Source organism: Mustela erminea, chromosome 14 (assembly GCF_009829155.1).
Source record: "Mustela erminea isolate mMusErm1 chromosome 14, mMusErm1.Pri, whole genome shotgun sequence".
NCBI classification, from domain to species: Eukaryota; Metazoa; Chordata; class Mammalia; order Carnivora; family Mustelidae; genus Mustela; species Mustela erminea.
In genome coordinates this window covers 80,182,196-80,199,380 of record NC_045627.1, presented here as the reverse complement: position 1 = coordinate 80,199,380, position 17,185 = coordinate 80,182,196, and the positions used below count along the sequence as shown (strand labels likewise).

General features: G+C 45.9%; 1 long non-coding RNA gene across 2 annotated transcripts in view; it reads left to right on the top strand.

Moving 5' to 3' along the window:
- LOC116572716 overlaps nucleotides 1–17,185 on the top strand; it is a 154,746-nt gene that overhangs the window by 118,998 nt on the left and 18,563 nt on the right. For both annotated transcript variants that reach the window (XR_004278492.1, XR_004278493.1), the window contains exon 3: nucleotides 7,557–7,736. This is a non-coding gene — a long non-coding RNA (uncharacterized LOC116572716). The remainder of the gene's footprint in view (nucleotides 1–7,556; nucleotides 7,737–17,185) is intronic.

Sequence of the window (17,185 nt, the reverse complement as noted above, 5' to 3'; positions counted from 1 at the left end):
GCCGGGAGCAAGCCAGGAGACTACAGAAGACAGGTTGGGAAGGTGTGCTAAGGTTGGCTTTTGGCTGTGGCAGGGGGGACTTGGAGGTGTGTTGAGGAGAGGGTTTGCAGGCAGAGAATGTAAATTATTTTTCAGCTTTGCTCTATGTAGCGACTTCCCTTTTGCTACTTCCTTTAGAGTTCTCCTGTCTGGATCTATGTTTCTTTCCAAAGCTGTGAGCAATTGGACTTGGATGACTTTGAATGCAGCCCTGTGTTGAGATGGGCTCAGTTTTATTTGGGTTCCAGCAAATTATTTGAAGAGAGCCCTAGGACTGGGAATGGTTAGGTTACTGTGTGTCCCCTGGGGAGGGGTGGTTCAACAGCCTTAGAGACATAGAATGTCCATTCTGGAAGGGTCTTGGGCAACTATCCTTCCACATTACTCTGTTGCAGATAAAGGCAATATCTGCCTTGGTTGAGACTTGCTCTCACTGGCCATTTTCTCCATTGGATCAGATTTTTTTTTTTTTAAGATTTTATTTATTTATTTGTCAGAAAGAGAGCGAGCGAGAGCGAGCACAGGCAGACAGAGTGGAAGGCAGAGTCAGAGGGAGAAGCAGGCTCCCTGCGGAGCAAGGAGTCCGATGTGGGACTCGATCCCAGGACGCTGGGATCATGACCTGAGCCGAAGGCAGCTGCTTAACAACTGAGCCACCCAGGCGTCCCTGGATCAGATTTTTTTAATGGTGAGATTTCCCACCTACGTTTCTTGGTCCTAATTGGGGGACACATCTCCTCTTCCCCTAGCTAGGAGTTGACAATCAAGAGTTCAATCTTATCTGTATCTAGGTTTCCCAAATGGGGATTCAGCATGTGAAGGTGATGAGTAAAACTTTGATCATTTCTATAATCTTCATTGAATGAATGAAATGGAGGGGAAATCCTTTGGCCAACCCAGAAGAGGAAACTGAGGGGAAGTGACTCAACCAAAAGCCTATAGCTAAGAGGGACTGAGCTGGCTTTAGAGCCTGTATCTCATAGCTCATCGACCAGAGCACTTCCTGCTCTCCTCTGACTTGGGGGTAACAGTGTAATGGAATTAACATGAGCTTAGATGCCAGATAGACCGGCTTTTTTAAAGATTTTATTTATTTATTTGTTAGAGAGAGAGAGCGCGTGAGCACAGGCAGATAGAGTGGTAGGCAGAGGCAGAGGGAGAGTCAGGCTCCTTGCCGATCAGGGAGCCCGATGTGGGACCTGAGCTGAAGGCAGCCGCTTAACCTACTGAGCCACCCAGGCGTCCCTAGACTGGCTTTTTATCCTGGCTTCCTTCTAAGTTATTGTTGAACTTCCTTCCAACCCTGTGGCAGCAGAGAACAGGATGTCATTGCAGCAGCAGCATCACCCTGAGCAGAAAAACAAACTCCACATACATGTCCCAGTCCTGGGTTTTCCTTCATGTACTGATGGTCCCAGGCAGAATAGATGAGGCAACATGAATTCATAAAAATGCTTTTATCTATCTAAATGTTTTAACTGTCCTTCTACTTCTCAATGGAAGGATACCTACTTCCTCCCCTCTGTCTGCCTGGGAATATTTGGCGATGCCTGGAGACAATTTGGGTTATCACAGCTCATGGTAGGGGTGAGAGTGGGAGGGGGAGGAGTGTGGCGAGGGATTGGAGACATTACTGGCATCTAGTGGATAGAAGCCAGGGATGCTGCTAAACTTCCTACAGGGCATGACAGCCCCCACTGACCGCAATGGAGTATTACCCAGGTTCCATTAACACCACCCTGGTAACCTAACCGTGACCAAAGCAGTGGGAGCTTGATCACGCCCGTGGTACCCAAGAAGTACCAAGTGTGCAGGCTCAGTTCGAGCCCTTTCATCGACAGCCTACGTTTGTCTTTGTCGGATTTCATGCTTTGTGGACATCCTCATCCTTTCCCCAGCTCCCCCGTTCCCAAGCACAGAACTAGGAAGACCAGAGCTTTCCAAAGGGTTCCGTGCACATGAATCACCCAGGGATATTGTAACATGTGCATTCGGAGTAGGTGAGTCTGGGATGGCATCCGAGATTCTGCATTTCTAACAAGCTCCCGGGGAGTGATGCCCAAGCTGCTGGTCCACAGGCCAGACTTTGAGTCTCAGGGAATAGGACCACATGTTGCTCTTTCTCTAATTACTATTTACTTCTTGCATGTGGTTTCCACATTCGATCACGAGTATGCCGGGGGCGGCATGTTTTGTAGCTGGGAGACCCTGGAGAGGGGGCTGCCGCGTTCAGTCTCAGCTGTGGACCCTCTCCTCCACTGGCCGCGCTCCAACTTGGCTGGCTTCTTCGAGAGACTGGAAGGATATAAACAAAACGCTCAGGAGGTTTGATGCATTAACGCTGGCAGGCTCGTCTTACTGGTTGTGTCCGTTTTCCCTGATACCTTCTCTGAATAGACTAACTTAACATATTTCACTCCCACTAACTAAATCCACTACAGTTTCCTCCTAAAATAAAACTTGTAATTTTCATGTATAGTACTCAGCACATACCAATATCTGTAACACTTGTTGTATCTCTGTTAAAAAAAAGTCCATTGCCCTACCCTGAGCTCCTGATCAGTATTCCTCTTAAGCATCAGCCGCGAGGTACCCAGCCCTCTGAGCTCCACTTTCTGCACGTGCAAGATGGAGCTAATTGTTTCTCCTTTGCAGGAAGAGTGGGGTAGACATTACCCAAGACAGGGCCAGCTTCCTCTTCCTATCTTCCACGTCTTCTATATTTTGAATCGCTCTCGCCACCGCTTCTCTCTCTCGCTCTCTCCCCCGTCTTCCTCCTTTCTTCCTTTTCTCTCTTCTTCCCTCCGTTCTTTCTTTCTTTTTGTTTTCCCGAGTGTTTTTTTTTTTTTTTTTCTCATCTTGCTGATGTTTTTCATGGCTTGTCCTTATCCCACTTTCTGCTGCTTTGAGATGGAGAGGGCAAAGTCTCCTTGCCATCCTCTTAGGTGAGCTCCTGGGAGGGCAGGGTGTGCTTTCTCTTCATCCTGCTACGGTGCTGGAGTTGATGACTGCGGAAACCGGGCTGAAACACAGGGCCACCCTTGAAAGGCACAGCTCGGTTCCTGGCTGGGGTCCTTTCAGATGTCCTGACTGGAGTTCCGCCACCCCCCCAGCCAGCCAGGGGTGCAGCCCTCCGTCATGGACTTCTACACGCTTTACTCACTTCATCCAAGACATGTTCTCAGACGCCATTCCAAGCCTTTCTTACACTGTGGATGTGGCCAGGGGACCTGACTTCTCTTTTCCTGGCTCTTTCCAATGTCGGGTTATCTGACTTAAAAAAAAAAAATCTGCCTGTTTTATTTCAGATTTGGTTCATTTTCACTTTGTGATCTCCTGTTCTTTTGCATGAATATTATCTCTTTGAGGATTATAAACTTACATATTTTCTAGTTTTTTTTTAATTTTTAATTTTTTATAAACATATATTTTTATCCCCAGGGGTACAGGTCTGTGAATCTCCAGGTTTACACACTTCACAGCACTCACCAAAGCACATACCCTCCCCAATGTCCATATTTTGTAGTTTTTAATCAGGTTACTCTGCTGTTTTTCTTTTGTCTGACGTGAACACTTCTCCAGATTAAATTTATTATGTTAGTTTTTATTTTCTTCACTGTTTTGGAATTTGGATTTGTGGGCTCATCTTTTTTTTTTTTCTTCTTCCTTTTAGTTTTCCAGAGAAAACTCCTAGTTCTCTCTGGCCTAAATTCATAGCTACATTGCTAGACCTTCCCCCACTTTCTACAGAACTTGGCGCCACCACATGGGGGGTATTTTGAAGCCTACTCTGGTTAGGCGGAGGACTGGTTCCCAGTGAGTGGACTTCCAGAAACCTCCATGTAATCTACTTCAATATACTGTTGAAGGTGTTTCTAATTTTTCCACCATTTCTGGTACAAGTTCTCCTATTTTAAAATTTGATAGCTCTCTTCATAATAGTTTGTCTTCTAGGTTGCACGTGGTTTTTAACTGTGAACAGAAGTGTGTGTGTGTGTGTGTGTGTGTGTGTGCGGGTGCGCGCACGCACGCATGTGTGTGACAGCCTCATCTGGAATGGAAGGTTTTCTCTTTCTCCTTGGAGGCCCAGTTCAAAGGCCAGGCCTTGCCTGTTCCTTCTGACCTCTCAACTTTCTCTACTCAAACAAGCTAATATGTGCTGTAGCCCCTGGCAGTGGCAAGATAGTTTTTTCAGTCACTGTCTGACTAAAAGAGCCTGCTTCCCATCTCTGGTCTTAAATGGGGCATATTTGGTTCTCAGTATCCCGGGTAACCAAACTCGTTCTTGACCAACTCTGCCTCCTTCCAGACCTATAGGCAAGTAGCGTCAAACTTCAGCCCATTTAATGTTTTATTTTTGGGGGGGTTGGTCCACGGACATATTTATCCTGTTTTCAATGAGGATGTATTATCTTTAATTTTTTCCTTTTATATATTATTTGTTATTGCTTTGAGTTTGGAGTCAGAGCGTGAGGCTTAATGTAGGTCCTTGAATGGTGTCTAGTCTGGGTTCTGTACAAACAACGGAGGGGAAGGCACTTGGGGGCTCAGTGGGTTAACCGTCTGCCTTCAGCTCAGGTCATGATCTCGGGGTCCTGGGATCAAACCCGTCATGGGGCTCCATGCTCGGTGGGGAGTCCGCTTTTCCCTCTGCCTCCTCCCCTTCCCCCAACGCTTGTGTGCAAGCATGCCCCCTCTGTCTCTCTCCCAAATAAATACATAAAATCTTTTAAAAAATGACAAAACAGAGGGGAGTGCTCCCCAGATGGCTGCTTGACCACAAGAAACAATGTCCTAATTTAGCCATACGTGCCAGGGTGGTAAGAGAGGAATGACAGATGCACCATTGAGCAGGGATTCAAGAATCCTGGGTCTTGTTTCCTTTAGTATCCTCTACCTATTAACTTGCTGTGTGACTTTGGACAAATGATTCAACCGCTCTGGGCCTCAGTGCCCTCCCTTGAACAACAGTGATGTTGGACTACTTAACCTCCACAGTCTAGAGTTACAGGAGTCTACAGGGGGATTGTTTCAAACAATGTTCTCTGTTGCACTTAGAAGGACTGCTGAAACTATTTGTTTAGTTCAGGCAAATGGTAAATGTGTCCGCCACTCTAATGAAATGAGTACATTTTTGCTCTAAATGTCATGGATGTTTATTATCAGATTAAACTACAGCAGGCCTAATTTTAGCTCTTCCAATTCAAGTGGAGCAGTGAAGATTAAATGTTAGGCATAATTAAAGATGCAGATGTAGTTATATTGAATTATAAACCTCATTAAGCACAACGTCCCAGGAAGGCCCCTGAGACCAGCTACAAAGGACTTCCAGTTGCAATGCTGCGGTTATTAAAATATTGTAAAGTAAATCTCACTCCAAAAATATTATGACTTGTGTGGAAGGTTTTTTTTTTTTTTTTTTTTTTTTAACATGGCTGGGGTTGGTTCTGTGGGTAATTTCTTTGCTCTGTTTGCACAAGGTTGGGAAGGGAGACTCTTCCCTGACCCTCTCCAAAGAAAGCCTCCCTGGGGCAAGGTGCTGGAGGGCCCCCCCACAGTGGGTTCTGTTCTTCTGGGCCAGTGGTGGGGAAAGGCAACCTCAAGGTCAGTCAGTCAGAGTCCGTCACAGAAGTTGGTAGCAAGGGAAGCTGGGGGAGAGGGCAGAGGTTTTCTTAGGACTGGAAGGCCACGGTTTTTACGTAGAGAGAGAAAGGTTTTCTTAGTGACATTTCCATTTTTACCCCTTTGTGTAAAGATAACGTTGTCATTTTGCAGATTCATATACTACTGGAATAGGATAAAGAGTAAAAAATCCAACCACTCCAAGATAATGGCTGTTAATATTGTGATGCATCTCTCTCTTTTTCTCTCTCCAGAGTTCACAGAAATAACAGATCATAGCTTAAAAGCTGTTTTTCTGTTTTTAAAAATGTAACATGGAGTGGATGTGTTTCCTTGTCAATACATATTGATATACATGACCTTTTCTCTTTTTTTATAGGTTTTATTTATTTATTTGAGATCAAAGAGAGAGAGTGCGAGTGGGGGAGGTTGGGCAGAGGGAGAGGGAGAAGCAGACTCCCCGCTGAGCAGGGATTCCTGAGGCAAGGCTCCATCCCCAAATTCGATCCCAGGACCCCAAGATCTCGACCTGACCAGAAGGCAGATGCTTAGCTGACTGGGCCACCCAGGCACCCTTACATGAGCTTCTCTCATAGCTAATGACATTGTAGCTAATGACATGTGGACTGGATTTTATTTATTTTTTTGCATAAACTTGACTGAGCATTCAGATTTTTTTTTTAAGTTTTTTTTTTGTTTTGTTTTGTTTTTGTTTTTGTTTTTTTAAAAACTACTGGAAACAAATGCTGTAAAGGATCCCCTGTTCCCACATCTTTGGATGTTTGTCTGATTAGCTCCTTGACAAGCTCCCAGAAAAGGATCAGGCGGTGTCAGTTATGTATCTGTGCAACAAAGCCATGTTACAGACCACCCCACACACCGTAGCCACCGACAGTCATTTACTTACCATGTGAGTCTGAGGGTTGGCAGTGTGGTAGGTCTGTCTGAGCTGTTCCGGGCTCACTCACATGTCCTCCGGTCTGCTGCAGGTGGGGTGATTGGGATGGCCTCAGCAGGGACGGCTGGGTGGCCCAGCTTTGTTCCATGGCCCAGATGTGTCCTCAGGGCAGAAGCAGAGGAGTAAGAGAAAACACAGTAACACTGGTCTACCAACATCCCATCCATCAAAGCAAGTCACATGACTGAACTCACCATCAAGAGGTACAGATGAGAAGAGCTACACAGTTATGGTTTTTTTTTTTTTTTTTTAAAGATTTTATTTATTTGATGCACAGAGAGAGAGATCACAAGTAGGCAGAGAGAGGGGAGGAAGCAGGCTCCCTGCTGAGCAGAGAGCCTGATGTGGGACTTGATCCCAGGACCCTGAGATCATGACCTGAGCCGAAGGCAGAGGCTTAACCCCCAAAGCCACCCAGGCGCCCCTACACGGTTATGCTTTAAAAAGCTACATCCCACAGGGTGGGATGTAGGCTGTGGGGGGGGGGGCACTTAGGAGATCCCTGTCCCATCAGCGGTCATAACACAGGCACATTTAACACATTGACACAAATTTGTTAAATATTTTAAATATTTAAATATATATATATTTTTTAAAGATTTTATTTATTTGACAGACAGAGATCACAGGTAGGCAGAGAGGCAGGCAGAGAGAGTGGAGGAAGCAGGCTCCCTGCGGAGCAGAGAGCCCGATGTGGGGCTTGATCCCAGGACGCTGGGATCACGACCTGAGCCGAAGGCAGAGGCTTTAACCCACTGAGCCACCCAGGCGCCCCCATTGACACAAATTTGTAAACTGTCCAGCAGGAGGGACCAATTCATGCCGCCACCAACAAAGCGTGAGGATATGCTCTGTGTTTTCAGTACTGGACTCTACTTCTGCTTCCACAGGCTCTCACTGCTAGAGCCGACTGATTCCTCTCCTCACTTCCCCACAGGCATTCCGGTCTGGTCTTCTTCCAAGCTCCTGCGGATCCTCCTATCTTGAATGTTCTTTCTCCATCTACCCCACCATGTCCCACCACCATATATCCGATGGTGTGCAATCATCAAGGTCCACCTTTGTCACCACTGCGATTCCCGTGGATCCTGCCTTCCTCGGGACTTCTCTAGAGCAGGTAGGGTGACCAACGTGTCCCGGGTTGCCCAGGATTTTACTGGTTTCGAAACCAAGTCCTGTATCTCAGGTACACGCTCAGTGCTGGGAAGACCCAGACAGTCGGTCACCATAAGACAGGGGGTTGGCGAGCTTTACAGGGTCAGATGGTGAGGATTTTAGGCTTTGTGGATCACGTGGTCTCTGTCACAACTCCTTGGCTTGGTCATGGCCGTTTGAAAGCAGCCATAGAGGATATGTAACAAATGGGTGTGGCTTTGTTCCAATAAAACTTTATCTACAAAAACAGGTGGTAAGCTGCTTTGTCCACGTACTGTGGTTTTTTGACACAGGCTTTAGAGCTTACCATTTGGAGTGCACAATTTCACCTTCTGTCCTGTTTTCCTCTTAGGTTGTTTCACGTGGGTTAGTCTTGCCTCCTTGGTTGGAATGTAAGGGCAGTTCCTGATTTGACATCATGCTTAGTCACGTGACAGCTTTGTGACCTTGGGGGAAAGTCACTTAAATTCTTCGTGTCCTCATCTCTCAGACGGAGATAATAAAGGGACCGATCCCACGGGTATTTCTGAAGATTAAATTAGGTAATCTTTGTCGGACACCTGGCCCATAAGGAGTGTTCAGTCCGTGCTAGCTGCTGTCACCATCACGACCACCACGGTCGTCATCAGTATCACCATCCCATGGGTCTTTTCCAGTAGCTAGCGTAGTTCTGGTTACAGAAGAGTCCCGATAAGCAGAATGCTAAAGGTGTTCAAGTGGGAAGGATCCTTAAAAACGTCTAATTCAACACTCATTTTAGAAGTGAGCATCATGGAGTTACGCTGTAGGAAGGAGAGTTGGATGCTGTCAGTCGCCTCCAACCGTGCACTTCCTCCGGTGTCGCCCCTCCGCATTTAGTGGTTGGTTACCTGCCAGCTGTGTGTGCCTAGAGACGAAATCCCAGCTTCCACGTCATGAGCACTCCGTCCTTGGAAAAGGCCAGATTTGTCTCATTGTCCATCTTCTGGTCTTATTCAGAGGATGTTTCCAACTATCTGGGCTGTGTAGGTGAGGCTCAGATAAGGGACCGGCCTGAGATGGTGGCTGGAAGGTTCAAAACGGGTGAAATCAAGCACAAGGAGTACACTGAAGACAGTGGTCAGAACTAAGCCGGGGGTACACAGGTGTCCGGGGTTGGCCTCCAGCTGGGGCCTGGCGTGTGCTGCGTGGGCAGACCCTTGGCTCCAGCAAGCCATGCAGGGTCCTGGACTATAGTCTTAGGGTGCGTTGGGAGGTTGGGATGAACCCTTGGGAGATGCTGGTCCAGGGACCAGCATCTGGTCTGGACCCCAGTACCTGGTTCTTCCTCAAGCGTATCTCATCTCATCAGGACACTTCTGCCATCTTGGCGCTGGCTCAGCTTTGATCTGGGAAAGTCCAGGCTGGGTCCCCTGCTGCCAACTTTTGCAGCAAGAGTGAGACTTCATGATCCTGCTGGCTCAGGCGCATTTCATTTCCCGGTAATTAAACAAGTGGAGATCAAAGCAGACAAATCTCCCTCATCTCTCAGCATAGGAGATGAAAGGTAAATATTTCCAGCAACAGTATTTCTCCTTCATTAAAAGTGAGATGTGAACTGTCTTCTCCTGACTTTGAAGAATACTGATAAGTTCAAGGTCACTCCAGAAAAGATATCTGGTCTCTGTACCTCTATTATTCCACATCAATTTTTATCTTACATATATTGGGCTAACTTAAGGGATTTCAGAGCCTAAATCATATCAAATTAGTCAGAAGACAAAGGAAAGTAAAAGATACCAAAACGTAATGGGTCAGTGCTGGAGAAGCCTACACATATGGCCGTGCCAAACGGAATTTCTCTTTGTTGGGCGGGTTTGAGGGCTTCCAAGGCCAGCATCTAAACTAGGCCCTGGAGTCCTATGTACAGGATCTCAGGCAGACGTCCAGTGCCCTCTCAGCGGGGCTTCTGAAGAGGTCATTTGGGACCTGCTATTTTCTTTGTAAGGAATGACTTCTCAGAGAACCCATCCCTAAGGCCACGAATCCGAGGGTGTTCTCATCAGATTCTCTTAGTGCAAAGAACGGATCTTGCTCAGATGAGCTCAGGTGATGGGCAGGTGGTTACTGGGAAGATACCACAGGGACTCATGGGAATCTGAGAACAGGAATTTGAGTGCAGCTCAGGGAGGCTGCAGCGCCACTGGAAGGAAAGAGGCCGACCTTTCCGCTGCCTACTCTTCCTGCTCCTCTGACAGTCCTCCTGGGCTTTTACATCATTGCTGCTTCCCCCTGACTTCTGCCTTCTCACCTGCTCCAGTGGCTGCTTTGAATGTCGGTCGTCCTTGTGTCCTCTCCACTCCTTGTGTGTGGTTTCACTCTCTTGTGCCTCGTTCTCCGGTTCCAGATTCCAGAGAGATCTGACTTAGATAAGCTGTCATCTCCAGCCAGGCTGTTGAGGTCTCAGGTTTCTGGGCAGGCTGTGGGGGTTGCAGCCCACCCCCGCCCCCAACCCGATCAATCCAGTTAGCTGTAAGAGTGATGTCCCTCTCTAGATCAGGTGATAAAACAGTGTCCCTTCAGCAACAGATGTGGGTAGCAAAATGCCCCCTGGCATCCCCCCTACCCCCTGCCAGAGAGACTCTGGTTGTATTAGGCTGTAATGGACATTGTGAGTGATGTTGGAACAGAGGATGGTTGAATAATTACTTGGGTTGGGCTCTTGGCGGGCTTTTTATCAGCTGGGCTTTTTTTTTTTCTTTTTGAGATGTAATTCACATATGATAATATACACTGTTTAAAGTGCACAATTCAGCAGTTCTTACCGTATTCATGAGGCTTTGCATCCATCACCTAATTCTAATTTTGCTTTTGTTTCCCTCGCCTTTGAAGACATATCTAGAAAAATGTTACTATGGCCGATGTCAGAGAAATTACTGCCTGTGATCTCTTCTAGGATTTTTTATGGTTTTAGGTCTCATATTTAGGTCTTTAATCCAGTTTTGAGTTTATTTTTATGGATGGTGCCAGAAAGTGGTCCAGTTTCATTCTTTTGCATGTAGCTGTCCAGTCTTCCTAATACTGTTTATTAAAGAGACTGTCTTTTTCCCATTGCATCTTCTTATCTTCTTTGTTGCAGATAAATTAAATCATGGGTTTATTTCTGGGCTGCCTATTCTGTTCTGTTGATCTGTGTGTCTGTTTTTGTGCCAATACCATACTGTTTTGATTACCACGGCTTTGTAGTATATCTTGAAATCTGGAATTGTGATACCTCCAGTATCATTCTTCTTTTTCAAGATTGCTTTGGCTATTTGGGGTCTTTGTGGTCCCATACAGATTTTAGGACTATTTGTTCTAGTTCTGTGAAAAGTGGTGTTCTTGTTTTGGTAGGGATTGCTCAGATCTGTAGATTGCATTGAGTAGTATGGACATTTAAACAACATTTATTCTCCCAATCTTTGAGCATTAAATGTCTTTCCATTTGCTTGTGTCATCTTCAAATACTTTCATCACCAATGTTTTATAGTTTTTCAGAGTACAGGTCTTTCACTTCCTTGGTTAAATTTATTCCTTGGTATTATTTGATTATTTTTGGTGCAGTTGTAAGTGTTATTGTTTTCTTAATTTGTATTTTTGCTACTTCATAATTAGTGTATAAAATGCTGTGGATTTCTGTATATCAATTTTGTATCCTGTGACGTTACTGAATTAATTTATCAGATCTAGTAGTTTTTGATAGAATCTTTAGGGTTTTTTATATAGAATATCATGCCAACCTCAAATAATGAGGATTTTACCTTTTTCTTACCAATTTGGATGCTGTTTATTTCTTTTTCTTGTCTGATTGCTATGGCTGGGACTTCCACTACTATGTTGAATAAAAGTGGTAAAAGCAGACATCCTGGTCTTATTTCTGATCTTAGGGGAAAAGTTCTCATTGTTTCACTACTGAGTCTGATGTTAGCTTAGCATTTTTCATATATGGCCTTTATTTTGTTGAGGTGTGTTTTCTCTAAACCTACTTTGTTTAGGGCTTTTGTCATGCAAGGATGTTGTACTTTGTCAGATGCTTTTTCTGAATCTACTGAAATGATTGTATGGTTTTTATCCTTTCTCTGGTTGGTGTGATATATCATGTTGACTGACTTGCAAATATTGAAATATTGAATCACCCTTGCATGACAGAAATAAATTCCATGTTATTGTGGTGAATAACCTTTTCAATGTATTATTGGATTCAATTTGCCTATATTTTGTTGAATATTTTCATCAAATATTGGCCACAGATATTGTAGTTCTCTTTTTTTTGTAGTGTCTTTTTCTGGTTTTGGTGTTAGGGTAATGCTGGCAATACATTTGGAATCTTTCCTTCCTTTTCTATTTTTTGGAATAATTTGAGAAGAATAGGTATTAATTCTTCTTTAAATGTTCGGTAGAATTCACCTGTGAAGCCGTGTTCCTGAACTTTTGTTTGTTGGGAGTTTTTGTTTTTGTTTTTTACAGAAACTGTATTTTTAGTAAGCAAGTACCTATGCTGCCTTCCAAAGTTTAAGCATTACTGGTTTGGGAGAAATTTGCTAAGGAAAAGGAAAGGCTGTGTATTTAAACCCAACTATTTAAACCTTGGTTAGAAGAAGGCACTGTGTTCTTTCTTCTGTAGGAAGCTATCAGGAAATTTGAATATCTAGAAAAAGTCCTTCAGGTTTGTGTAAGAAATTGTTACTTTTTTGTAAGTATAAGTCACCTGACTTTCCGAAGATCTTAGCAGCCTATGCATATAGAAGAGTCATGTTACAAGTTACAATTCCAGTTAAACTTATTCTACCCCAGCTGCACACACAGGATCTCTAGTCCACAAGCCCAAGAAATTTAGGAAGTACCCATGAACTAACTTAAACATGCCGAGGTTCAAGTCCTTTTCCACCAGGTGGCGCCATGGGCTTCCCAAGGTTCTGCTAGGCATCTGCCATCTTTGACCAGTTCTCTCCTGGGTACCCCAGGGCCACCCCAGCACCATCACCCCCACTGAAGCCCAGGCCCTGAGGTCTTCCAGTGACCCACATATTCAGAGTTCAACTAGAGTCACTGTAAATATTTCAGGATGCATCTGAGATAAGGATGCCTCAGATAAAGACTATTTGTAAAACACATATCCATAATAGAATGACCACCTCTAAAATAAATTAATAACGATTCTTAAAATATCATCAAATATTAAGTCAGCATTCAAATTTCCAGTTACCTAATAGATGTCATAGACTTTACCTTTCTCAGTGAGTCTTGCTTGAACTGAGAGGCTGCTTGGGTTTGATGTGAAGGCTGAGGCATGAGAGTATTTCAGGATGCTGAGGGCCTTATCGCCATGGCGTAATGAAAAGAGCACAGATTCAGAACTAGCTGACTTTATTTCTAGCCCTCACTCTGCCTCGATAACCTCCCTGAACCTCAATTTTCTCCACTGTAAAATGGGATTCCATGTGGCAGATGGGGTGGTGACAAGCCCTGCTTGCCAGGTGATTGCGGATTCAATGGAATTCTGTATAGGAATGGGGCCATGACTTGCATCTGTTGACCAGTTGTTGCCCAGGGTGCAGAAGACGATGCTGAGAAGGGGTTTGGGTCCCAAACATCATTTGTTACTGGTGGCACATCAGGACCAGAGCATCTGGCCTGCCGAGGCTGTCAGGGAATTTATTTTCCCTCTAACTGCCTCGGTAACCCAGCAGCCTGCGTGGTCCCCTTGCATGGTGGGTGTCCTGAGATAATTGCTCAAGTACTTTGTTAAGAGAGAAAAACTCTCCACATGTCCATTAACTCCCTGCGTGGGGCAGTTACAGCCCATGGCTCCAGGCACCATTTACAGATTCACAGTTCAATTTCTCCATCACGATGGACTGAAATACCTGAGACTCGCCTCTGCTTCCCTCCGTAACAACACACATCCACAAACAGCAGATTCACCAGCTGGCTCTTCCGCCGTCCCTTCTCATAATCATCTGCTCCTCCTGATCTCTCTCCCCCTCCTCTTCAGCTGATAGAGGCATGAAGGCAGTTTCACTTTGAACTTCAAATGTCCCAAGAAGTGCTTTCATCCACAGTGGGGACTGATGAGTTAGGTGCTTAGGAAATAAACTGAGCACACGGGAGTGGTTATAATTCCCGGCCCAGTGCCAACATCACAAAGAATAGCACAGTAGCGCATGAATCTACTACTTGCATATGTTTACTTAATCACATTGGAATTCTCTTTGAACTTGACCCCAGGGGATAAAGATTGCAGAACTGGCTGGTAGCTCAAATAATCCACTGAAAAGTTCAGCATCACACAAGAGCTTCAGGATAAAATGTTGAGGGGCTACTTAGGAAGAGCTCCCAAGCAATGCAACTTCTGACCACAGGCTTACCCAGGGCTGTGTATGCCTCTTCACTCCAGGCTATGGGTTGCAAAATGGTTGGGAGGGTATGATTTTCTCTGAAAATATATGTGCCTAACCTTGGACTTCCATGTAATGTGCTGCTTAAGTGTTTGGTCTCTGCAAAGCACGGCGGTCTGGGGGCTGTGGGCGAGGCTTGGTGAGGCTGGGTGATACGGTGGGTAGTGCCAACTCTGCGTTCAGGCACAGGTGGCGAGTGGAGATCTGAAAAGGAGGTCAAGCTGGGCAGCTGCAGGGACAAGCAAGAAGGAATATGTATGAGTGGTTTGGGGTTCAGCGGGAGGGGCAGTGAAGTGACAAGTCCCAGAGCAAAACTGCCCACAGGGTCCAGACATTCCTCTCATTGCTATGGAGAGTTGCTGGCCGGTTGCGAATGGATTGGTATAGGGGTTGGCAAACTATGCCCTGTGGACCAAATCTGACCTGATGCCTGTTTTTGTATGGCTTCTGAGCTAAGAATTTTTTTTTTTTAATGATTGGAAAAAAAAATCAAAAGAAGAAAAATATTCTGTGACTTAAAACATAGGAAATTCACATTTCAGTATCCATAAAGTTTTATTGGTACACAGCCATACTCACTCACATAATGTGGAAGGCCGCCTTTGTGTCATCACAGCCGAGTTAAGGAACTGCAACCAAGGCTGTGTGGACCGCCGTGCCTAAAATATTTACTGTTTGACACTTCACAGAAAAATTCTGCCGACTGTGCATTAATGTCCACAGATCTGAGACAGTTTGGGTTCTGGAGGGATGGCATTAAAGCCAAATGCAATGAGCCATGGACCAGCTGGTCTCACAGGGGTCCAGTTTCCTAACCTGTGAAACGGCATATTAATAGTACCTGTTTCACAGGTGGCTGCCTCCCAAGAACCCACTCCAGGAAGTCCCATGCGTATTTCAAGGTAGTTGCATGGTTGGGAGAAACCAAAGAAATTGGCTGGAGAATGTTCTCAGGCTTCTTGAGTCATCATCTGAACCGCTTGCCGAGCTTTCTAAAGCAGTCCTGGGCCACCATTCTTTGGAGAAACTGATTTGTTAGGTCTGGGATGGGGCTGAGAGTTTATTGTCACCAAGCTGCCTAGGGGTGAGGAAGCTGTGACCTGGCCCATGTACTCTGAGCCACAGATGAAGAGACACAGGGGTTTGATCAGTCCTTCTGGATCCAAATTCAGTGGCTCCTATTCCTGCATTCCTTCTTACTGAGAGCTCACGACCCCATGTTTCTTCTCTTGTCCCCACACGGAACTCAGGTTGTCCTGTGGTGTTGTGGCTTGTGGACACTATTCTCTGCTGCTTTCTGAGGCCAGGCTCCGAGGTGCACGTAAGTCTCCACACCAAAGCCCTGGGATAAGGCCGCGCCTAGTTCCGCGGGCCTGGAGGTGGGAGGTATGTCTTTGACTTGGACTTGGCTCCTGCCTAACTGGGAGCCCTCAGGCAAACCATTCTACAGTGACTCTCTGCCACCCCAAGCCTTAATTTCTTCATCTGTAATACATGGCTGGTCCTCTTCGTCTCATGAGGCTGCTGTGGGGCCCAGAGAGATGATAGTGACAAAAGCACTCTGTAAATGGAGAATGTTGGATGGGGCTCTCAGATGCTCGAGAAATGTGTTCCATTTGGCCCAGAACCTGGATCATGATGCCCCTTTAGCTCATACTCTGGACATTGGGATTTACACTTTCCAAGCTACCTGCTATCTGCTGTTGGACCTCCACTGCCCACAAAAGTGATACTGGGCCTAGGTTGACCGGCACTGAAAGGCCTGCATCCTGGGAAATCCCTTCAGTCTTGGTCACCCTGGTGGGTGGGGCCTGACCTAGGAACTGAGCCTTGTGCAATCAGCTGATTGCAGGAAGGGCTTGGAACTGCGGTGGAACAGGGGAGTGGGCCTTCGGCATCCTGTTGAGGCCCCTTTCCTCCTGGCCAGAACCCCAATCCCACTCCTAAAACCTCTCTTCTTCTGGGCTCCCTCTGAGCTTAAACACAGCCTAATTTAAGGCTGTATTTAGAGTTTATCCACTTTTCTCCATCTCCTTCTCCCTCCCAAGTCTGGGCCACCATCATCTTCACCTGTTTGCACTCTGGCTCTCATCAACTGTGCCCATCATACAAGTCTTATTGTTTATTAACAATAAGTCTTAATTAATTAAAGTGTAGACTTAATTAGTTATAAGTCTACACTTATAGTTTATTACTAACACACCTGTTGCATCAAAATGCTGTATAATCATGTAGTCTATGCTTAGGTTTTCCAAGGTCACCCCAGTTCCCTTAGGGCACAGAACAAAGTACTCACCTGGCCTGCAGGGCCAGCCCCTGGTCCAGCCTACCTTCCAGGCTTAGCTGTCGCCCCCTTGCTCACCCTGCTTGCTCACCTCCCTCCCGGTTTGGGGTCCGACTGATTCTTTTTTTGTTTTTTTTTAAAGATGTTATTTATTTATCTGACAGACAGAGATCACAAGTAGGCAGAGAGGCAGGCAGAGAGAGAGGAGGAAGCAGGCTCCCCGCTCAGCAGAAAGCCCGATGCAGGGCTTGATCCCAGGACCCTGGGATCACGACCTGAGCCGAAGGCAGAGGCCTTAACCCACTGAGCCACCCAGGCGCCCTGATGTCACATCTCTTCAGGCCCCAGCTCCAGCAATACTTCCTCTAGGAAGCTTTCTTTAGCCTTCCAGATGGGACTGGTTTTGCCTGTACTTCTTCAGAGCATCTAACACAAATGTCATTGTGGTCAGTATTTGTGTGTAATCACTTGTCCTCTGTCTTCCCTGCAAGGCTTTACACCTCCTGAGGGCAGGGACCACATATCTCTTGTTCCTGCTGCATTCCCAGCAGCTAGCACAGTGCTCAGTAAACCTTCTTTGGATGAATGGGTGGCTGAATGGATGGCCAGATGGACAGACGGATGAAAGCTGAGGGCAGTGGATGGTGGGTAGATTATGGTCGGATGGTAGCTGGAAACATCCGTGGAATGAACGGGTGGTTGGGAGAATAAGTGGCTAGATGGCTGGGCTGA